The 24,687-nt window shown below is 36.8% G+C and overlaps 1 long non-coding RNA gene across 2 annotated transcripts; it reads right to left on the reverse strand.

Annotated features, from left to right (window-relative positions):
• Nucleotides 1–12,972: 12,972 nt before the first annotated feature.
• Nucleotides 12,973–18,038, reverse strand: LOC107051993. 2 transcript variants are annotated; one of them, XR_005857753.1, is made up of 4 exons: nucleotides 17,835–18,038; nucleotides 15,624–16,738; nucleotides 14,469–14,671; nucleotides 12,973–13,108 (listed from the first exon to the last, which is right to left on the reverse strand). It is a non-coding gene; the product is annotated as an uncharacterized LOC107051993 (long non-coding RNA). The 2 variants fall into 2 exon arrangements; XR_005857752.1 differs by having other exon boundaries at nucleotides 14,469–16,738.
• Between the last annotated feature and the right edge of the window lie 6,649 nt (nucleotides 18,039–24,687).

The following is a 24,687-nucleotide window of genomic DNA, read 5'->3' on the forward strand; positions in this document are numbered from 1 at the left end:
GTGTTCAAAGAGCGTTTGGATGCTGTGTTGAAGGACGTGGTTTAGTGAGAACCATTGGTGAAGGGCAAATGGTTGGACTGGATGATCCTGTGGGTCTTTTCCAACCTTAGCAATTCTATGATTCTATGATTCTCCTCAGGGAATGTATGCCACACAAACTTCTTGCCCTCTTGGATTGACTTGCTTGTGGAAGCTTCATTTTACTGAAACATAGAGTGGTTTCACTCTTCTCTTCCTCTGCAGAGACAGAAAGAGATAAACTCAGAAGGCACCGTTCTGTGGATGAATTCATGGGTTAGATTCATTGCTCAGCTTTCATCATTACTCAGAAATTGTGACAAGTTGTGTCGAGGCCTGACTCCTTTTTGTTCCTTTCCTGCTGCTAGAAGAACGCGGGCTGCAGCACTTATTTCTTCTCCTTTTTAATAAAGCAGTTGACAGCAAATGAACCCTTCAGATATGTCTACCATGGTGTGATATGGATCTCTAAACTATCTCCAGATGAACTGATGTAACTATGTGGAGCATGAGGCACTGGACAGAGATATTGGTTTGGGGCTATAACAAGAGTTGTAGTAAAGTGGCATAGAATCCAGGAGCTTATTAACTCTTGTTTCTATATCTGTCTTACCTCATGTTAGCTTAATTATTTTAGTAGACAAGAAAGTGTTTGCTTATCTTTTAGGGACTTTCTGATAGGCTAGGTATACATACATATGTGTGTTGTTCCATTCTATTAATTGCAACCAGACTGGCAGGAAGCTGCCCCGAAAAATGGGGTGTTTAAGAAAGTTGTTCAATTATGCCATTTTCAAAATACATTCCCTGAGGCAAATATCTATATGTTCCCTAAGCCTTGAACCCTGCACATTCTGCTGAAATTCTGTGGAGTTCATCTAACGCCCAATTGCAACAAAAACATGATTATGACATGCACTTGGACATGCATTAAATCAAAGCCCTACTAAAGGAAAGGAGAGAATTTCTTTTCATTTGACTAGCTTTGAGTCAATTTAGCATTACCAAAAGCTGGGAGATGTTTTACTTTAAAAATGTTTTGAAAATATGTGTTAGACAGTCAATAAACTAACAATGCAATGAATAAAAATTGGCTGGTATAAACCAACACTGGAATTCAAAGAGCTAAACTTTGTGAAAACAGCTCAAACAAGAACATATCTTCCCTGACAAAATGTCATTTGAGGCAGCAAAAATGATTGTAGCTTTTCTTTTATCTTTAGGTGTAGATATCACCAGAGATCTACATAATCAATTGCTTTTTCATCATAAATTGACTTTTAAATGGTATACCATTATATATTAACTATTCTGAAATTTAATAGATTATGCATAAAGCAAGATACCACTTACTGATAGTATATATGGTAGAAGATGGCTATCCTGAGCACTGGCTTGTGAGCTCTCTTTATTAACTGAATAGTTAATTTTTCTTTTATCATGGGAAGAACAAATTATATTAGAAAATATAGCCTCAAAAATACCCTATTATATAGAGTTATCAAAAAATTGATATATATTTCTCTCTATTATTACTTTGACCATCTATGGACAGAGTGTACACTCATGATGTTGGAAGGAAACAGAAATTCTCCTTTGCAGCCATCTGGATATGAGAAGGGTGTGAAAGGGGAAGCAGATTTTGTGAATCTCTGACATATACGCTCTGCACCCCAAAACCCTCAGCCAGAAAGGCTGGAGAGGTACTTGTAGGAGAGTGGATGTGGAGAGTGGGGTGATCCTGGCCTTTGTCTCTCACAAATGCACTATCCAAGGCAGCTAGGCTAGTTCAAGGGATTTGTAATTTGCTTTTGGGATAGGCTAGTCACAAACTGCTGTATTCCACACACAAGAAAAGGTATTTGCTGCAATGTTTTTTGGCTGGAGTATGTTGCACTCCATCCCATGATCAGCGTTAAACCTGTACGTACAATAAGACAGAAATGATTAGTTCCTATTAATTTGTACTACAGTCAAACCATTGATTTTCACTGGAAGTATAATGGCTATACATCAGCTGAATAGTTGGCTTGCAAATCCAATTTCTTTGCTGAGGCCATAACTATTTAGGGATAAACTTCAGGAGAACAAAAGTGTAGAAACAACTTACAAATGGAATTTCACACAGGCTTTATCTGCTCCTGAGGCTGAAAAATGCCACCGTAGGGAACAATTTTACAAAATGCAGTGCTGTCCAAAAAGCATACTGTTCTTCTGAACATCAGGTAGGTAATAAACTTTTTCTTTATTAAATTTAAAAAGTAGCAACTCCACTTATTATATGCTTGGAAATGATATAACTCACATAGAAAATATTTAGACTCTGAGGAAGTTGCATACATTCTCTTAGTGTAGATCATGGATGTCCAACTTTTTGGCTTGCCTGAGCTGCATTGACTGAAGAGGAATCATCTTGGGCTGCATATAAAATATATAATATATTTAGTGTGTATAATTATCAAAAACATTTTATTTTTTTATATTTTTTATTAAAACATTAAAAAAAGAATAAAAAAATAAAACGTATAAAAATGAAAGTACAAAAATAAAACTAGGGATTTTTGATTCTGTTTTTTGTGAAACCAATGCATCAGTCTGGTTTGATGGCAGTTTGCAAGGTGTTTGTCAGAGATTTTTAATGAAATTTTGCTCTCTCTGTGCTTCATTCTTGACAATAGTTGTTCATTAAGGTAGTTAATATAATACGATATAATATTAGTTCACCAAAAAGCAGTGACGTGAATAGCAAAATAGCAAAAGACATTAATAAAGTATGATAGTGAAGTGAAGGATATTTCTCTCCATGGGTTTGACATGCCTGGTAGATGCATGTATTATTACAGTACAAAAGAACAATGAATGACAAAACATCCCTCTACTACTCTTTCCTATCTACATAGGGCCAGCATTCAGTTTTATCAAATGGGAAGGATCCCACTGATCTCAAGGTCCTTTGATTCAGATCTACTAGAGCTGACTCCATTCTAAGTACCATTTTTTGTCCACAGTGCCCATAAAGCTTTGCTCCAGCAAACCCAGCATACATTCTGGTCCTTGCCTTAGAGTTCTCTGTTCACCCCCTCCAGCACAGTACCTTTTCAATTTGAGCTTTTTCAAATTCAGTTTTCTCTTGTGTGCTGCAGATGAAGCAGGGTATCACAGCTAGATGACATACAGAGTCCCTGTTGATATCAGATTGCTTACAGATTTCTGCTAGGTCCTGCAGTTTGCTTCATGAATCACACCAGCCTAATCTCCAGAGCTATGAAAGATAGCTCTGTGCTCTGATAATGGATTATGAATAAAGGCAAAAACAAGATACGGTGAATGGGCTGGATATGGCAGATGAGTATGCACATGGAGAAAAGGCAAAATACAGACATAATTCAGAATCAATTCACTGTAAGGATTTCCATTAGTTTCAATGAATGCTGAAACATATACCTATGTCACTTCAAACAGAAACTCTAATATAGTTTCCTGCAGGCATACTGAATCTATTTGCAAAGTAAGTAATTTTGAGGACCTATAAAACTTTGGCTGAAACTGGCAGGGAGAAAATCAGGCCAGGCTTAGTATTCTTGTTTTCACTTCTCAAAGCAGAATGCTGTGGGATGATGTCCTGATTTGCAGAGGTGGATTCTGAGAGCAAAGACAAAATAGATGAGGATAGTGAAACAACATGAATTCATGCCTAATCATAAGAGTAACTGTCTACGTTTGGCTTAGGGTAGACCAGAGTAGAGGCTGACAAGGGAGAAATACAAAAGCATATAATTTTACTTTTTCTTTTATAACAGCTTCTGGTATTTCTTGGCTGGAATGCTTCTTCAATCAGAGTTGTTTTTGTATCTTTGTATTCAGCAGAAAAGGAGAAAACAGAATGGAAAGTGGCATAATAGAAAAGATATTACGGGAATAATAGCCTGAAAATTCAGATGATATTGAGGAAACAAAAGGATGTGATGACCTCTTTTCCCTATTCTCATCTTAATTGGAACACACTTTATGACTGAGAAATTAAAGTCACAGCAGTGGTGCTGGTAAATCCTTGAAGACAAGTCTAGTTGAAGAGGTATGATGTTTTGAATACGCAGAAACTTATTAGACTACAATGGTTCCTCTCTGCACTTCTTAGGCACCTTCCCCAGTTCTGTAGCACAAGTCATTTTGACAAGGTAGGGGAATTCCAATAATCGCATACTTTTCCTTTGGTTAGTTTTAAAACACATGTATTTGGGATGCTGCCCTGCAATATAACCCAGCAAAATTTTAGACCAGTGACACTCAAGTATCAAATAATATTTGATATAAAGACAAGGCTTTGCATAATAGACTCCACTCATTATTCTGTTTCTACTGTCTACTAAGTGCTCATAGACATGGAACATGATAATAATCTCCACCTTATTGATTCCAAAGGGATTCTAACAGATGTGTTAAAGTACACTTAGCTCTCCATAAAAATCTCACAGCTGATCTGATTCTGCTCTGTATCTCTCCTTGGTGAAGAATACCTTGATCTCAGCAATGTCATGGACCTTGGCCTATGGGCCTATGTCATATTTCTACAGACAATGTCTTTTTATTTTTTAATGTCTGAATCATCATGAACAGATTACTCTGTCATTGCATACTGTCATTGCTACCAATCATCATGAACAGATTACTCTGTCATTACATACTGTCATTGCTACCAAAGAGTCAAGTTGCCTTTTTCTTAATGTAAGACTATTCAGTTTTGAAAGATTAGATTTTCATCATTCTCAGAATTAAATTCTCAGGATAAAAATAGAATTCAAATAATGAAGGCACAGTTAGATCGTAAACATGTAAAATGACTTCTGTACAAACGTTCTCCAATATTTGGAAACAGCTGTAAATATATCCCATATGCTATGGTGATATATATAAGTGATATTGTTTTTGCAGTTGTAACAAAGATGTTCATGCTATATATATATATATATATATATATATATGAACCATCAAGCTATCTTAGGCTAATTTTTGTAACTGAATGATTGAACATTTTTCTCTCATTTCCCTCTTCCTCTTTTTGTTACTTTTTAAACTAATTTGATTTCATTTTTCTTGGAATCAGAGTTCAAAATCTATAAAATAGGAATCAGTCACTATCTCTGTGTTCATGACATGCTCTGGGTAGTGTCATCAGGAGTGATGAAAGAGGAAGGTTTCACTGCTAACAGTGTGAATTAAAATTTTCCACAGAGTCAGACAGCAATTATTCAAAATGTCTAGAACTGAATTATGGGGAGATAAAACTTAGTTATAAATTGTCTTTCATTTTAGCATAACAATTAAACTGATTTTAAATGGGATTGATTTTCAGCTAATCTATACCTCTGTTAACTTTTCCATATTTTCTTCCACTCCATTTGACGTATATAGGAAAATGGCTCTAAAATTCACCGTATTCCCTTATAAATCTTTTCTTAAATCTTACCAAACTAAGTGCTTAGGCAACTGAAGAGCTAGGGACCACAAATGTAAAACATGATTTCAAGTCTCATTTTAATAGTGATGCACATTACTTTTCAGAACAGGGCACAAGGTGTTAAAGACTTTCACACTACATTGGTTTGTTTTTGTGCCAGGAAACTATTTTACTTGCTTGCTTGCTTGGTTTCCCAAAATCCTGGTGATCTTCATGCATGACAGATATTTCATTTTTTTGGAGCTCTTCACTCTGGGAACAAGATTTGTTTCACAATCCATAATGGTTCTCAGTGAAGCCTTACTATTTCAGTTCCAATTAATGTTCCAATTATATTATCTCCTCATAGCATATTTAGTATTTAACATACATTGATGGCAAGGGAAATATACTATTTATATAGGAGGAAAAGTATTTAAATTTTCTAACAAAGGTCTATATATTTAGTTATAGAAGCAAAGAAGAAGCAAACACCTGTCCACAAGTAGTCAAAGTATAACACAAAAATGCTGATTAATAAGTCATAGGGAGTAAAGGGAATGACATAATTCCCTGCATGATCATCAGGAATACAATATGAGGATACATGCTATGAAATGTCACTGTCTGGGCCTGGCTAGCAGACTGATGCTCACCCAGCCTCTCACTTCCCCCTCTTCAGTAGGACGAAACAGCTTGTGGGTTGAGACAAAACCAGGGAGATTACTCACCAATTATTCCCACCAGCAAACCAGACTTGACTTGGGGTTAACTAAATTAATTTATTGCCAGTTGAAGTAGATGTGGATAATGAGAAACAAAGCCAAAAATTAAAGTAATATGTTCCTCTCTACATCTTTCCAGGTGTGACCTCACTCCGTTTGTGGCTCCTCCACCTCCCTGTTTCATGAGCAGCACAAGTGGCAGGAATGCAGGAATCCTCATTTGAATCATACAACCTGCCCACTGTAGTAAAAGAAGCAAATATTCTTTTTTACAAATGTATTAACAGTAAGAGGAAAACTAAGGAAAATCTACATCCTTTACTGGGTATGGAAGAGAATGTGATCATTGAGGATACGGAAAAGGCAGAGGTTCTCAGTGCTTTCTTTATATCTGTATTTAATAGTCAGACCAGTTATCCTCAGGGTACTCTATCCCCAGACCAGGAAGTCTGGGATGGGAAGCAGAAAAAATCCCTCATGATTCAGTTGGAGACACTTAGAGGCCTACTAGTCCATGTAGACTGTCACAAGTCCATGAAGCCAGATGGCATCCATCCCAGGATGCGGAGGAAGCTGGTGGATGTGATTGCCAATACATCTTCCACCATCTACCAATGGTTCTGGTCAACCAGAGAGATCCCAGATGATTGGAGGCTTGCCAATGTTACTCCCATCTACAAGAAGGGTCATAAGGAGGATCCAGAGATCTATGAGCCTGTCAGACTGACCTCAGTGCCAGAGAAGGTTATGAAGCAGATCATCTTGAATGAAATCACATGGCAGGTGCAGGACAAACAGGGGATCAGGCCCAGACAGCATGGGTTCTTGAATGCCAGGTCCTACTTGACCAAACTCCTTTCCTTCTATGACCGGGTGACCAGACTGGTGGGTGAGGAAAAGGCTAGTGACATAGTCTACCAAGATTTTAGCAAACCCTTTGACACTGTCTCTCCCACTGTCTCTCCTGTATTCTCCTGGGGAAGCTGGCAGCCTGTGGCCTGGACAAGTACACTCTTTGCTGAGTAAAGAACTGGCTGGAGGGCTGGGCCCAGAGAGTGGTCATAAATGGAGTTAAATCCAGCTGGTGAATGGTTACAAAAGGTGTTCCCCAGGGGCCTGTACTGGGACCCTCCCTGTTCAGTATCTTTATTGATTATTTGGACAAGGGCATTGAGTATACCCTCAGTAACTTTGCAGATGACACCAACTTGGGAGGAAGTGTTGATCTCCCTGAGGGCAAGAAGGCCCTACAGAGGGATCTAGACAGGCTGGATCACTGGATTGAGGTGAATGGATGAAGTTCAACAAGACCAAGTGCCAGCTGCTGAACTTTGGTCACAACAACCCCATGCAACACAGGCTTGGGGCACAGTGGCTGGAAGACTATACAGAGGAAAAGGATCTGGTGAAGTTTTTTGGTGCTTGACTGAACATGAGCCAGCAGTGTATCCAGGTAGACAAGAAGGCCAGTGGCATCCTGGCTTGTATCTGAAATAGTGCAGTCAGCAGGAGCAGGGAAGTGATCATCCCCTTGTACTTAGCTCTGATGAGGCAGCATCTTGAATATTGTATTGAGTTTTGGGCCCCTTACTACAAGAAAGACATTGAGGCCCTGAAGCATGTCTACAGAAGGGGAAAGAAGCTGATGAGGGGATTGGAGCACAAGTTTTATGAGGAGTGGCTAAGGGAACTGGGGTTGTTCAGTCTGGAAAAGAGGAGGCTCAGAGGAGACCTCATCACTCCATACAACTCCTTGAAAGGAGGTTGTGGTGAGGTGGGGGTAGGTAGGCCTCTTCTCACAGGTAACTAGTGATAGGACGAGAGGTAATGGCTTGAAGTTGTACCAGGGGAGGTTCAGGTTGGATATTAGGAGAAATTTCTTCTCAGAAAGAGTGGTGAGGCACTGGCACAGGCTGCCCAGGGAAGTGGTAGACTCTCTGCCCCCAGAGATGTACAAGAAACATGTAGATCTGGTACTAAGGAATATGGCTTAGTGGGCAGTATTGGTGGTATGGTAGGACTAAATGATCTTAGAGATCTTTTCTGACCTTAATGATTCTGTGATTCTATGATTCTGTAATTCAGCCCTGTCACATAATGTGGACATAAGGCAACTTCCAGCACAGAATATTGTTTGCCTTAGTGAAGGTGTCAGTATAGAGAAAGCGTATAGAGAGACTGAGTGCATGACCTCAGGCTTCTGCACAGGGGTAGGTGTTGCTTTGTGTCTCCAAGCCTGTTTTATGATATATTCTAGGACTGAATTTTATTTTCACTTTGCTAAAATTGTGCTTTAAATATGTAGCTACATACTGTTAAAATTTCATTAAAATGCATGCCAATATGCATTCTTTAAAAGAACACATTTCTCCAAAATTTGAAGCAGGATTTCCCTTCAGTCGGATTTACACAAAGAAAATTTTGATCATTTCTCCTCTAAAAATTTTCCTTTTGCTAAGAATAGCACTTGCAAAGTCCTCATTCCTATCAAAAGTTCGCATTTTTTTTTATTTTGAGGAAGGTAACACTATCTGTGAATCAATCACTGGGTAACCAGCAGCTTACAACTCGCTTTGACATAGATGAGAAGATTCTCATATAATAATAAAAATAAACAAAATAATTCTCTGCAACTGCATATTTTTGGGAACAGAATTTAACCTCTTACTATGGCATTTGTATGTTTAAAAAAAAAATCCAATCTGAATGAAAAACGATGAATTTTTTATGTATTGATACAATTTTCTACAGCAAGCAGATCAAACTATGAAAGCCATGATATGAATGTGAACTGAAAGGAAGTAGCACAGAAGGGTGACATTTATTAATTTACAGATGGCATTACTGTAGCTGGCTGAAACCATAGTGATTTGGTAACAGGCATGGAACTCCAAATGCCTGAAGCAACCCCAGATGTCACTACATCCACTCCAGGGAATACAGTTTAATAATAATTTATACAGCAAGTATAACAGTTGTGAAATATGCCATTCAGCACCATCACTGTGCACAGTCCCTGGTGAGTAATTTAAAAACATATAATATTTCAGACCTTTGAATCAGGAAAGTGAAGATAATTAGATTCCCACTTTAACTCAGGTATATGAAAGGGAAAGTTAATCAACTCAAAAGATAATTTAGCAGATTTGGATTCTCTAATGACACTTCTAATTAGAATTAGGGCATAATTTGGGGCACATAAAGCTGCTAATTATTATGAAAATATTTTCAAACATGCTGCAGACTCAAAGGTGAAGAAAGGTTATGCAAATCTTAACAATAAAACCTGTCAAAATGCTTCATAGCTTGATATAAATATCCATTTCTGTGCAGCTATGAGCTTGCTGTGAAAATTTTTGATTGGCAAGTTTTAATTTGGGGCTGCTGACACCTAAACGTGTTGTATTCTGCTACTCAGGAGTTTTATGGTATTTTCTTAGAAAGGATCCATTGTCTTCCTAATTATATTCTTCTGTATGTACCAAACCTATTGTTTGTTAATCTTCAGGATTTGCAGCCCTTTCCTTAGAAATAAGTTCCAGCCAGAAGTGTCTTCTACTTCTGATGCTGTTTAATGTACTCCATGTCAATGGGTTAATTAACATTCAGACTCCATTGAAAAAAAAAAAAAAAAAAAGGATGACTGTAGCAAAGCTTAGAAAGCACTCTGAAACTTATCCAGAAGAAAAACAAATACATTGAAAATAACTCTTAAAAAATGAGAAAATTTTCAAAGTGAATATTCCTACCATCAGATTAAAGCATGCACCCTACAGTGCATGTCTCAGCCTACTTCTCCCAAGGAGGCAGGTTTGTTTGGTGAGTAATAATCAACTGAGGGAGATCCCTCAATACTGAGAAAAAAGGCTTGCTCTAAATCTAGGAAAGAGAAGACAGAGCTGAGCCTACATTAACTCTGAATGCCTCTGCTCACTGCAGCAAGATAGGTCACATTAACATTTTCCTTGACTGGCCTTGTCCTTCTAGCTATAGCCATGGGAGTGGCTTTCCATTTTGCTTGTTTCTAGTGAATTTTCATGCCACCAGATTCCTAATTTAGACAATATAGCATTAAATATGTGTCCATTTATTCAAGCACTATGAGGGCCTGCATGCTGCTAACTTTAAAATGATTTGGACATCTCTGGCCTTTGATCTATCTCACTTTGTTTAAGTCACCTGAATTTAATCAACTGAACTACTAGCCTTCCTCTGAAGTCAACATTGAGAGCTGAGAATCTTCAGGGGACAGTTTATCCTACTTTTCTAGACACTTAGGCAAAATGAGTCACACTTGCAAAGGTGCCTGCTTTTCACTACTGACTACAGAGGAAGTCAAGACGTTTAGCTTTTAGTCAGTTAGTGAAATAAATTCCACCCACAGAATCTACATTAAGCATTTTGGTTTAAAGAAAACTTATGCAATGTATGAACTTTGCATAGTCTTCCTTAGACTACAGAAGAGCATATGTTTTTACCCTATATCATTTAATCTCATCTGTCGCTTCCTCTTTTGTATCTCAGAAAAAAAGGAAGATACTTGACAGAACACTAAGCCACATTGTGCACCTTTGCCAAACATAGAGCAGTAGTTTTTCAAGGGCATTGTTATAAAATAGAAAGATTGCACCATCTTTCAGTGATGTTCTGGTGGAAAAGCTCAATGCTGTCCTTTTCACATGAATTTTATGCTCATGATTCAACGTTTAAGCTAAGGGTCAAGATGGTCTCCTCACTGTTTGAAAAGTTACATTACTGGTAAGTACCAGAAGAGTGTCCCATTTTGTAGCAAGTGAGCTACAGAGAAAAGCTAGGATTGCATTCATTCCAAAGTAGTTTCATATAAAGACTTTCTTGAAATGATATCCAGTATGCTTCAAATGCGTAACTATTGGGAAGATAAATTTTGAGAGAAAGAGAAAATCCAGCCAGGAGAAAGCCAAGTCCAAATCTGAAGTAACATAAAGTTACTTCATGCAGGTACCTGTTGGAAGAAATATATACCTCATTTTAATGTTGATGCTACTGTATCATCCTCAGTCTTATGGAAAATGTTTCAATACAGAATGAGAGCTTTATAATTCACTTCATATATACTAGATCTTCAAACCACGTATGCCCCTTGACAAACATACTGTTTTGGAAGTGCTTCTGCACTGTAGCCTAGCTTTGTTCTTTTACCCCATTTATGGATACAGAGCCAGTCCCACTCATACATACAGCTGATTTAGAGAAACATGAAAACCCTTAAAAGGTGAAATATTCCAAAGGATCTCCATTCATGTGTAGGATTTTTTTTTTTTTTTTTGGCCATGACTTATTATCCCAATATGCCCCTATGTAAAAAAAAATAATAATAATTTAAAAAAATGGACAAGTAACTCAGGAATACACTAGGAAAAGCCTCTGCGGGACACATAACCCAATTTGGTACCTTCTACGTGCAAATAATGTGTACCTGAATAGTGATGAAAATCTAAACCTAAACATTTGTCATGCAACTATTTAGATTAGATTTACATTTAGATTAGATTAGGCATGGGAAATGTGAGCAGTAAAACTCAGCTTGCATCTATGACACTTGGGAAATAGGTTGACACATGGGCAATGAGGACTTAGTCTGTGAGGTTCTGGAGATAGATCCATTACAGGAGAGTGGAAAAGTCTAGACTGAGCTATTTACTCTATTAATTTGGATATTGCAAGGATGTTTTATGCTTAATGGGGTTTGCATTATAATGATATAGTGCTTTGCCATTAACGTTATGTTTTCTATGAGCCAAACTGTCTGGTATCTTTGTAGCTACTAAAGATGGGAGCCCATTTGTAATTGCCAGAATTTAGTTCTGCACTTTCCTTGCATTTAAGTGCTGAGGATAATGGTGGTTTGTCTGAGGCAGGGAGACCACAAGGATAATTACTTGAGTGGAAAATATAAAAAATAAAATCTTTAGATTTTAATCTGAGAATTTGAGCATTTTAATGTAATTTAATTCTAATCTCACAGCAATGATAATGTAATAGAACAATGTACATTGTTAGAATTATTTGCTTTGGTCATTTTTTTTAACTTCTTTGTGTTAACAGCTGAAAGCTGCCAAAAATTTATAGATTTCATAATATCCAAATATATATTTGGATAAAAATAAATATAATATAAATATAAATATGAAATATAAATTTTTATATAAATATAATAATATATATTATATAAATATAATATCCAGAGAGTCTTAGATATAATTTCTTCATGATTATTTACAGGAATATTACAAAATGAACATAAAATTATTTCAAGCATTATCATTGTAAGTCAAACCACAAAGCAGAAATTCTTCTGAGAAAAGAAAAAAAAGAAAAACCCTAATGTTTCCTTTTACAAAATCTAAATATTATTAGACTGTTCAATGTGACCTGCTAATGTTTCCATGCAGTCTCAAGTCTCTGGTATGAAAAATAATTTGCTCCTCAAGTGTCTGATATTTCTAGATGGAATGCAGGCATTTGTTTTGAAGAATCAGAATCATAACCATGTGAAATAACTTTAAACATGTATATGGTTTATAGTTACACGTAAAGTGTAGTATTAAATGATACATGCCAGGAAATTGCATCATCCAAGGCATTCATTTATATAAGGGTCCTCCTTGTGGCCTTCCAGTACTTAAAAAGAGCTTATAAACAGGAGGGAGACTGATGTTTTATACCATTTGGTAGTGATAGGACAAGGGGGAATGGTTTTAAAGTAAAAGAGGAGAGATTTCCATTAGATATTAGGAGGAAATCTTTTATTCACAGGCTTATGAGGTGCTGGCACAGCTGCCCAGAGAAGCTGTGGTGTCCCATCCCTGCAGGTGCTCAAGACCAGGTTGGATGGGGCCCTGGACAGCTGAGATGGTGAGTGGCAGTCCTGCCCATTGCTGCTTCCCTGTACAGAATGATAATACAATTACAACATTTGAGGGAGAGTTTTTCAATGCATATCCTATTTACTTTCATCCAAAAAGCATCCCATTCACATTATCAAAGATTTCTCTGCAATGTGAACAGAAAAACATCAATGGGAGTGAGATTTACTGTCACAGCTGCACTCTTGACAGAATTCAGGATCCATCTGTGGATCTCAATGCAGTTAGCTTTCATGTGTCCAACTGTAACCCCTTCAGCCCATACTCAAGTTTGTTTTCAGGCTGGACTTTACCATCAAGTCTTCTAATGGCAACAAATATGAAGAAACTAGAAGTTTAATTCTCATTATTTTCTTTCCCCCTCGTCTTCTACTCAAGCAGAACACTGACACCATTTACATGTAATGATTAGTGAAGAGAGCCTTCCTCCCGTTGACGCAGATGCTATCAATGGAGAGTGGTACTGTGCTAGGAAAACCACTGGAGTTTCAGCATTCGATTAGGAAATGATATAAATATTCTTCTTGGCAGAAAGCCACATCCCCTTTCTGTCCCCACTTTCCAATTACTTCCAAAACAAAGTTTTATTTATTTTTGTCACAAGATCTAAACAAGAAATTAAGACAAATCTCATTTTTCATTTAACTCCTACTGTAAAATATGTCTTCTGGCCACAGATCTTCATTTCTTTATTTATTTGTTTTTATATTTATTTTACTGGATCCTATTAAATCATATATAACTTTCTTGCCTCCCGCATCTGTTACAGGTTATTGTTTTACTTCATGCAACAGACAGGTTTGCCTTAACACAGAGTTCTCCAGTTCGTTGTGCTGAAGAATCTCTTTATTAGCAGAAAGGCAAACCCCAGAATTTCTTAAATGTGAGTATAATTAGTTTCCTTAACTGCTGCTTTAAGTAGTCATCTTTATCAGGAACATATACTCTACTGAATATCACTGAAAACCGATACGTGAACACTCATCTGCTGCTGCTTTCATCGCAGTAATTTTGTACTTGTCTTGTAGCTCCTGCTGCATTGGTTTTATCTATAAATACTAACCTTCAGGGTTAAGAAGATTAAAATAATAATAATAATAAACCACTCTAGAATAAGTTTGCAAAATATTTGCTTGCACTAATAAATCGTAAATTTACAGGATTAAAAGTTTTAATTCACTCAACACCATTTAGATCCAAAAACTGTTCATAGCAGGTGGATTTTCTTAAACACTGGACAGCCACAAGCTGCAACTTCTATTTATTTGGTATTGCTCAAATATAAAAGTAGTTTAGATAAATTTATTCCTGTGCTCAAGGAGAAATAGTGCTTCCTGTGTCCACAATAAAAAATACAGCAGTAGAGAGGGTTAAGTATACTCCTGATGTTTAGAAGAATTGTATCACAGGTACAGTGCCATTCTTGAGACATGAGGTCACAAAGACGCTGACAATGAATCCTAGATGAGAAGGCACTGGTTTGCTTCTGTTAAGAAAGTCTCAGTTTCAGCCATGAAGCATTCACTGGCAATTTCCATCTTTCACTCTTGAGAGAAGAACATGTTAAGGGCTTGTGCAGTAAGCTTCAAAACAAATAAACAAACAAATAAACATATAAAGTAGTAGGTTTGGTATGTTTTCCAAGTCCCTTTTCATGAAATACACATACTTTGTGTGTGTGTGTGAGTGTGTGAGTGTGTTTCTTACTTAGGCTTTGAATAAGGCTTATTAATGAATACTGGAACTAAACTTCCACTGAAATCAGGGGTATAATAAGAGAGGAAGTAGCAAGTTCTGCAGAGTAAGTAGTTATTGCCTAGATTGTAAATCTTGGCAGTGAGGAGCTGTAACTACAAGCAATTAATCCTCTAACAAATAGGTGATAGAGTCCAAAGTATAGAAAAACTATCTATACAAAATGTCCTTACACACACACAGGCCATCCTTTAATATTAAACTGAATCCAAGGCATGCTGCAGTACACTTATTTGTGAGATAGGAGGTTCCCAAGTTCAAAGCTAACTTTCCAAAGCTTCACTCATTTAAGTTGGTGGAAATACAGAACCCTATTACTGTGTTATTAAATATTCATGGGCAAGCCTTTTGGCTGAGCCCTCTTTAATAATTTTTGTGCCACTTTGACATTTTCAGGTAGTACAACATTTTACAGTTAATCACTGTGCACTCCTGGGGAAAAATATGCATATTTCTCACAGAAAAAGTGTCATAATATGGAAATATTTATTCCTTGATGTGTTTTACTTCTTTTTAAGAAGTTGGTAATCTTTCCAGAAGATGTTAGCAGCATTTCCTCTTTCACGCATCTTCCTGACAACAACTTAGTCAACTATCATACTCTTTGTTAAGTCAGACTAACAGTTACAATTTCCGTGAGACATTTATTTTAAGTTTAAAAAAGTGATTATTCATAAAGTTAAAACTGTCCCCTCTAGACTGGGCAGCATACCCTAGAAAGAAGGCTTCTACCTGTAACTAACTAGTTTGAGTATTTCTGAAATACTGAGGGAGACTTACCAGTTCTTACCCCTTAACTCACATGCAGATTCAACTCTTGTTTATATATACAGTCTTCCTTTGTAAAACTTTAAAAAAAAAAAACACAACAAAACCCCAATAAATAAATCCAGAAGCTCCTTCTTCCTCACCGGAATTATTCATTCATATAGTTTAGAAGTTCACAGCACAAAAACTTTTTGGGGAGTAAAACAGAGTGATAATAATGAAAATGAATACAATTGTGACTTTATATTTCTGCTTGACTTTAAAATACACATTTAAATGTCCCCATATAATATTAGAATTATATAGTAGAGTATTCCAGATGCCTTAACTTATCACAGAGCTTAACTGTCCTTTTTTTAAATTAGAACTGTACTTCTTTTCACTTAAGCCCATTGCTTCTTATTCTGTTCCCTGTGGACAATGCAAAACAGATCGTTTCCTTTTCTTACAGCAGACTTTTTTGTGGATTTGAAGGATATTACTGTGTCCAATCTTAGTTTTATTCTAAAGTAGATCAACTTTTTGGGACTTTTCCTTTAGAAACTCCCATGATTTTAAGTCATTCTCTTTTGTAGTCTCTGCAACTTACCCGCTCTGATCTGGAATAGCAGTGCTGCAAATTAGACAATGCTACAGCTTAGCTATTACCTTTAAGCAGGGATTCAAATATGCAAAATTTGGCACTTGGTCTTACATATCATGATATATTGTATTTATATCTTACCATCACTTATCTAACATCACTATGTTAGATGACCCACTAGGCCACGCTTCCAAATTTTTCAGTAGTACCTCATTAATAGCAGACCAAAAAAATGCACCAGCTGTATGCATCAACTACCTTAAGGCCTTCCAGTGCTTCAGTCTGGGCATCTCAGCAGCACATTGGCCCAGCAAGACAGCCCAGTTGATGTGTAAAATTCTAAAAGAGATTTTTTACCCACAGATAAGAAAAAATTAAGAGCACACAGGAGACAGCAGAGGAGTGAAAACACACATACAAGCAGCTTGCTTATATAAAGTATCATAAAGAAGAAAGTTACGGAAAGCCAAGTCTGCAATCCTTTACTCTTGAATGGGATGTTGAGCTGGGATCCTGGTTATACTACCTTCCTCTGGATATGATCCTACAAAAAAAAATAGGAGTAAGGATATGTGACTTAAGCCATGTGTCACAGTGATGAATAAATGAATTTCATTTTTTTGACACAGTTGTGAAGATATTTTATTGACCTCAGAAGTCTGAAGGAAGTATAATAAGGCATGAGCAGTGAATGGTGCAGGGACAAAGAAATACTTTAACATTACTGTATCCTGAGGCATAGCACAAAGCCACAATGAAGTGCAAAGTATCAGAGCTGGGTGTGAGTAATGAGAGGGAATCCAAGTCACCTTTAAAAGTATGTGAACAGAGGGACTACAAAAGATTCTGTACTCCACAATGTCCATAGAGTTGGTTGCTTACTCAGTTCTCACCTAGGTGGTCAAGGGGCTCTGTTTAACAGGTGAAAATTTCAGAAGCAAGCCTGCTGCAACCCTTTCTCTGGGACCACTCTGACAGAGACACAGCAAAGTAGTAGGGGCTGTTTGACCAGCTCTCTTCTGTACCCACTCATATGACTCCTGTCCTTTCCACAAAACACTGTTAATCCTTCTGGCTCTGCACCAATTTTTCATACATACAGCTTTGCCTGATTTAAAAGTGTGCAAGTCTGCATATTTTCCAGTGTTTACTACCATGTTTGCATTCTGATAGCAGAAAATTAGAATCATACATACTTGCCATCTCACAACTAGAGCAATACTGGTTTGAGGGATGGAATAGTTTTAAGCAACCTATAAACAAGTTTGTAACAATCACTACAGTCACCTGACAGCATTCTCTCCTGTGAATGAAGCAGAAGATTCATGAAACTGCCAGGCCCTTAACTTTCTCTTCCCCATCCTCTTGAGTTTCTTCCAGGAATGTAAAGTGACTGCGAGTAAGCCCTTGGACTTGTCACGGCTTGCACAATTATCTTACAGAGAAGCACCATAAAAGATGCCGTACTCCCTGTCTTTCCACAGATACAACCTATGACCACAGGAGTACAAACATCTTTGTAATTTGCTTTTTCTAATACATGCTACTGTACTGAAAAAGGAAAAAAAAAAGAAAAAAGAAAAGAAAAAGCTTCCCTTGAAGATACCCACTTGCTTGTTATCAGCAGCTCTTCCACTTACCCTTTAATTTGCTAAGCAGATGGCTTGAAGTACAGATGTAGCAGAATCCCCTCTCTTGGCACCACAGAAGAGAAAGAAGCAGATTCAGAAAATACCAGTGGCAGAACATTATCTCGATTTTATTTTTACTCCCCTAGCCCAAGAAGGAGATGAAAATTCTCCCCTCACAGTGGCTAACTCCAATTGCAGTGCATCATGTAAAGCAAATACAAGGAAATACTTGGGTAGCTCACGCATGCTGACATGGCAAGGTGCCACTTGCACTTCAGAGGGCTGGTTGAAGCATGGATAGTTTAAACTGTAATGTACCTTTCCAATAAACTAAATTGCACTGCTCTACTAGTGTCTGCAGTGTAACCATAGCCTCAAATACTCTCTTTTCTAGCCATCCACACAAGTCAAATTTGTGTGCTCTCTGCCAGCTCACATTTCAATTAGGGAAATGGACTTTTCTTGTCTTGGCAAATGCAATCTGATCTTGCTGTTATCCATTTAGACTATGGCTGGAAATAGCACCTTCATAACCCTCTCCTTTGGACATGCTTTCTCCTCTGTTTTTTCCTTGTTAGGGATATCTCCTGCAGCCTCCTGTTCCAGTGTGTAGTCTAGCACCTAAAAACAGTTGGATGCAGAGTGGGAAATGAGTATCTTTCATGTCAGATAGCAATAGATACTCTCAGCCATCTCTGTGCATTCCTCATTTTTAACATCTCTTACATGACTGCTGACTTTGCTGATTGCTCCATGTTTGCAGAACAAACAGTGTCATGAAGCTTTCATGGCTCTGTGATAGGGATCTTGTGGTTACTGAGCCACACTGCTCTGTATGTGGCACCTGCAACTATCAACTAACCATGACCTGCAAGAGAGCAAAGCCTGTCCCAGAGAATTGCAACACCATTAGTTTAGGCTTTGCACATGGTTTATTGGAGTTTTATCAGCATTTCCATGATTACTTTTAAAAGGGTATGTAATTAATTCAGTAACTTCTTGACAGGAACATGTAATTCCAGACAGGAAGCATTTGTTTTCTTCCCCCAGTTTGTCAAGTTTGTCTTTAAGTATATATTTCAAGTGACATAAAAGTAAAATCAATTACTAAATTTTATTGACTATGGACATATTTTTCAAATTCCTAATGGCTTTAAACATGAATCTTTCTTTGACAGGAGCTTATTCAATTATATTTGAAAATTAACTGTAATGATAATGGGATTCAAAATTGAATGCTGAACAGAAACAATACCTTTGCGTTCAATTTTCATAATTTTTAAAATTCTGAATGGTGGTATAATTATAATCTAAGTTCTAGGAAGCTAATTCCATCTGGTGATACAATTAAGTTTAATAATAATTTGGAGTTCTGTACACAGTCAAATGACAATCCAGAATCGTTTGTTTTATATCGCATTAAGAGTTTCTGTAAAAGCTGAATCAAAATAAAAGGATGGTGGGGAAAATGGAGTGATTCAAGTACTGGAATTGACTATAATTTAACTAAAATTCCTGTTGTCTTTCTGGGAGAGAAGACTGCCTTGAACTGTATAGGAAGCAGAGGACTAAATTAATTAAATAATAACTGAAAACAAAACATATGAAATAAGACAATTTTTTTTTTTGTATTTGTAAATAGCAAATTCTCCTCTGATGTATGAGCAGAATCTTTTCTATGCTTTAACAGGTGTTTCTGAACTTATGCCGAAAGGAAACAGTAAAAAAGTTGTTCTAGCTTTTGTCAGCAGCCTGCATCCCTGACAATCGGTGCATACCACAACCTTCTTACAAACTCCTCTACTACCTTTGTAGTTGTTTTTTTCTTCTTCCTAATGCACCAAGAGTGAGAGGCAGCCAGTATTCCTTCTGCTGATAATTGAACACGATGCTCAAAGACTGAAAATTCTGAGGACTAAAAAATTTCTTTTTTCCTTCTTCTTAGGGATATTTTCTAGCACCTTCTGTTTCTGTGTGGAGTCTATTACCTAAAAGCAAATGGATGCAGAAAAGTCTCTTTCATGCCTAGTAGTAGAAAGTAAGTCATGATTTGCATGGGCATCTTTTTCCCTCCTTATTAAAACAGTGGCAGAATGAATGAAATAAGTAAAAAAATCTTCTAGGTGTCTTGTTGAAGCTGTCTGCACCAATTACTGTGGCGGATGATGTTTCTACCTGAACATTCCCTACTACATAAAGTGGATGAAATACTTTTCATAGTAATGTTTTTAATCTTTGATTAATTTCAGCTTGTTCTCTCTCTCTTCTCTTCTCTTCTCTTCTCTTCTCTTCTCTTCTCTTCTCTTCTCTTCTCTTCTCTTCTCTTCTCTTCTCTTCTCTTCTCTTCTCTTCTCTTCTCTTCTCTTCTCTTCTCTTCTCTTCTCTTCTCTTCTCTTCTCTTCTCTTCTCTTCTCTTCTCTTTCCTTTTGCTTTTGCTTTTTCCTTCTCTTATTCTTTCTTTTTTTCTTTTTTGTTTTCTTTTTCTTTTTTCTACAGCTTAAAAACTGAAATATGAAATGTATATATTTCCTAGTGGACTTTCCTCTTGTTCCCACTGGCCCAAGGTATTCAACTAACTGTGATGTATATAGCAGTTTTATTGATTACTTCCTGATCACTTCATTGCCATTATTTGTCTCATCCATGAAAAGTGTCAGAAACCAGTGAATAAAGAAAAATTGTACATCTGGCTACTGTTGAACATGTAGGTATCTTAGAGATAGATAGTAGACATTATTCTCCTATTAATTACTGAGAAAGTATAGATGACCATTTCAGATATAGATAACTCCATTTCAGAAATGTAAATTGAGTGAATTCACTAAAGCCTGATGTGTTTCTTATTTGTATCTCTCCTGCCCAGAAAGAAAGAGGATCTGGGGGGGGGGGTTCTCTCTTTCAGGCTGTTATTTTGAGGTGGGACAGGACAATCTGTCAAGCACTTTTTTTACATTCAGCTTTAGGAAATCATAAACAGAGGACATATTTACTTACCTTGTTTTGAGTGAAAAGGAAGAGTCGTTTATTTCTAAACAGCTTATACAGGGACCAAGGATAGAATCATTAACTTGAGCTTCGTCTTCAAGTCACACTGACAGTCAGTATCCCATAGACAAAAACTTCCCCACTGCAGTGGCAAACTGGCAAATAATCACCTCTCCAACCTCTTTTTGTCTTGCCACTTTCTTCTTTATTTGTGGGTAGAGATTAAGATAAACTGGCTGATCCCCAGCAAAAGGAATCTATCAGTCAGAACTGACTGGAAGCCACAATCTTGGTTACATAGGGAAAAAATCTTCCTCAATGACAGGATATTTGGAAAGAGCATTTTGGTCTGTCTGGATACTCACTTCAGTTCCGGATATGATCAAGAGTACCAGCATAAGGATGACTAACTGATGATGTTATTCAATGTGAGTTACAGAAACAATGCATTATTGCTGCTGTACTTTTAGAATGAAAATCCATCTCTTGTTGAAGTCAACAGAAGTCACACACTTATCATTCTGCTCAGAAAACTTGTTCCTCTGAGTCATCCGGTAAGATTACTAAGCACTTCTCATTATGAATTCGTTTTTCAAAGGGAAAACATACTTGACAAGTATATGTTTTAATATTCAATTGATAAATATTTATATATATTTAATAAATAGTATATATTAACTGACATATTTTTCAGCATATTTAAAAGAATATTTATCTCACTATCTTACAAATACATTACCATATGTTTTATTTCTGCAAGCATCTAGATACTATGTTCCTGCAGAATAACAAGTAGATATATTGGAGAATTCTTCCATTTATTAACTCTGATTCCTTTTCTTTCAATTATCTAATTCTTTACATCTGCCATCCTCTGCTCTTACCAGTTGTCTTGCTGTGATAATTAAAGCTTTGAAAATGCTTAAATTTATAAGTGCATGCATTCTTTTTTGAATAAAAAAATATTTCTCATTTTGGAATTGTCATGTCCAACACCCTAAAGCACTCATATATATAATAAAGTGTGAAACAAGGTCATTATTATAATAGTGGATAAGTGTGCAGTACTTGATGCAGAGAACTTTGTAAATCATCTTCCATTTCGACACTCAGACTTTTACTCACTCTGAAAACAATCTTTCTTTAAACAAATTTTCCCATTTCTCGTGTAAATTCTTGTGTGATACCATTTTATAAAATTTTGTTTTAATGAGCTGTGCTTGTTGGAATTAAAGCTATTAAGACTCTCTGTTGCTTGCTATTCCAGCTGCATCCTAATGAAAGATTCTTCTCTTACTGGACCAAAAGTTATAAAGATTTTACCAAATGTCATTTGGTAATTGTAAAAAACAAATTCAAAGAGATATTCATTTTTATGGTACTCCAAGTTATGTTTTTAATACTTGGTAAACATGAAGTGGAAAGAATCATCCACTAGCCAGAGTACTATAGACATTCATGATAATCAGGATGCATCAAACTGTCACTTTATCTGGACAATCCAAGATTACAGGAGACCACAGTATGTTTCTCCTGTACTCCTAAATAAAAACAACTTTCAGTCCACAGTATTTCAGAGAAGACTTGAATTATATTCTAAACTATTTCTTTTCTTCTCCAGTTCTAATTTTCCATGCTTGGTAACTTCAGAATTCTATTAACATAGCCAGGATTCTGGAGTTATCTCTGTAGTCCAGGATCATAGATGGTGACACACACGAAAACAAGAACAAGGTTAAAGAATTCTATCCAAGGAGGTAACAGATGACTTGGTTAGCACTGATGTTAAGTAGAGAAATCTGGAAAAATTCAATTTTCCCACTTAGGAATCTAAGTGGATTTGTGCCATGGAAAGAGAAGTTGATCTTTGTTACCAAACTCTCTGAAAGTCAGTCTGTGTATCAGCCTAGTGATGAATACAACTCTCCTTGCCATGAGATGGAGTATGGGGACAGATGAAGCCACACAGTGAGGATTTAAATACTCCAGGTGTTACAGAACCCTCTCTCCAATGACCTATGCTCGAGCTTTCCTATTGCCTACTTCAGATATACTTCTGGAGCACCCAAGCTCCCTCAGTACAACTCCCTCACTACTTGATGGCCAGAAGAAATAAAGGTTATTATCATTTACCCTCTCAGACTCGTGCACGTGCTGTCAAAGAGGTAAAAAATACCAGGAATCAAGGGGCATCCTCACATCATCCAGAGCCTAAACCCTGTGGAGTGATTGTTCTTTTACTGGTTCAGTCACTACCTTCACACTCCTTTGACAAAGGAACTAATTTACTCTGTTTCTAATGTGAGTTTCTTAGTCATGCCCAGTCGGTGGGCTTCTGAGATAGACTACTGCAAGAAACTGTGTTGGCTCATTTACAGTAGCAGCAGTGGAGAGCTGTTCAAAGATAGAAAGAAGGATTTTCTTCCGGTTGTAATTGGATCTGCTGAGAAGCTGGATGGTGACACTTTTTTTATTAGCTTTCAGTTCAGTCTGGACTGAATAGTGATCTTTAAAGGTAGAAAATTTTAACTGCCTGGACTGAACCTGTGACTTCCCACACAGATAGTGGGAGAGAGAAAAATTTATCAGTTCAGATTAGGCCAAGGGAAGCATATGTGGTGTGAAGCACAATCTGTTGCACTGAATTCTTCAGGGATGTGCAAAAGGAATGGTGTTCAGTTCAAACAACAGTGCCAACAAACACTGTTGTCTTTTGTGTATCTCACACAGACATCAGGCCAAAATAACTCTTACCTACATCTAATTATGAAACAAGTCTGACAGATTTATGTTGATGATTTCAAAGATTAGATCCTTATTTATTATGTGACAGTTATTAAATATGGACTACACAGACTTCACTTTAACTGTGGTTTTGGTTCAGAAGCATAGACAACAAGAAGACATATCCATTTGTAGTCCTACGTGTGCTTTGACTGCTTCAAAGCATGCAGGCATACAACGGGTCATTTCTTTCAGACAGTAATCAGAAAGTCCTTTACCAGTAGTCACAAGAGGTGATAACTCAGCAGGAAAAATACGTACTCCTACCAAATGTTTTCTACATCACGACTGTTAAGTGAAAAAGCAAAGGCTTGCAAAAAGACATGTCAACAACTGACAGTGATGACATTTAGAGCACATTGCTAGGTACCTTTTTCTTCCACAACTACATAGGCCTAGGACTGTACTTTTAATTACATGTAGGTCTGCGGTATGTTCAGAGATAGTGTTTTGAATATTCAAACTAACTATCTGTAAAATAATCCATGGCATTGTTGCATAACTTTTATATATTCTCTTCATATTCTGCAGTGGACCATTGTGTCAGAACTCTTTCCAAACTTTGTGTCACCTCAAGGTTACTTGCAAAGTGTTAGAGTAATTAAGAATGCTCTTCCTTCTGAATTATCTATATTATACTCTGTAGTAAAACATATACTATGACACGTATTATAACACATATTCATACATAATAATACAACATATTACTCCATGCTTTCCTAGTTTGAGAGCCATCCAATAAAATTCTGTGCTTATTCTACATGGACAAACATCTGGGACACTTTATGATGTCGTGCTCTCCAGCTGTGCAGGAGGAACCTCTTCCAAAAAAGCTATTTTCTATCTACGTTTATTTTTTGGTTAAAATGAGATTCAAAAATTTTGGAAAAAGGCAATTAGGTGGGAAAGTTAATAGCTTTGTACAGGACTATCAAATAAAGATGTGGCACCAGAAAACAGAAGTTGCATTTCTCTGAGTATTAATCACCAAACAAGAGTTCAGCTTTACTTGAAATGTATTAATATTGAAGGGAAATAAGTGAACACCCCTTTGTTGTTAAACTCCCTTGATTTCATCATCTCATTCTCTTTT

This window comes from Gallus gallus, chromosome 2 (genome assembly GCF_016699485.2).
Source record: "Gallus gallus isolate bGalGal1 chromosome 2, bGalGal1.mat.broiler.GRCg7b, whole genome shotgun sequence".
In the NCBI taxonomy this organism is placed as follows: Eukaryota; Metazoa; Chordata; class Aves; order Galliformes; family Phasianidae; genus Gallus; species Gallus gallus.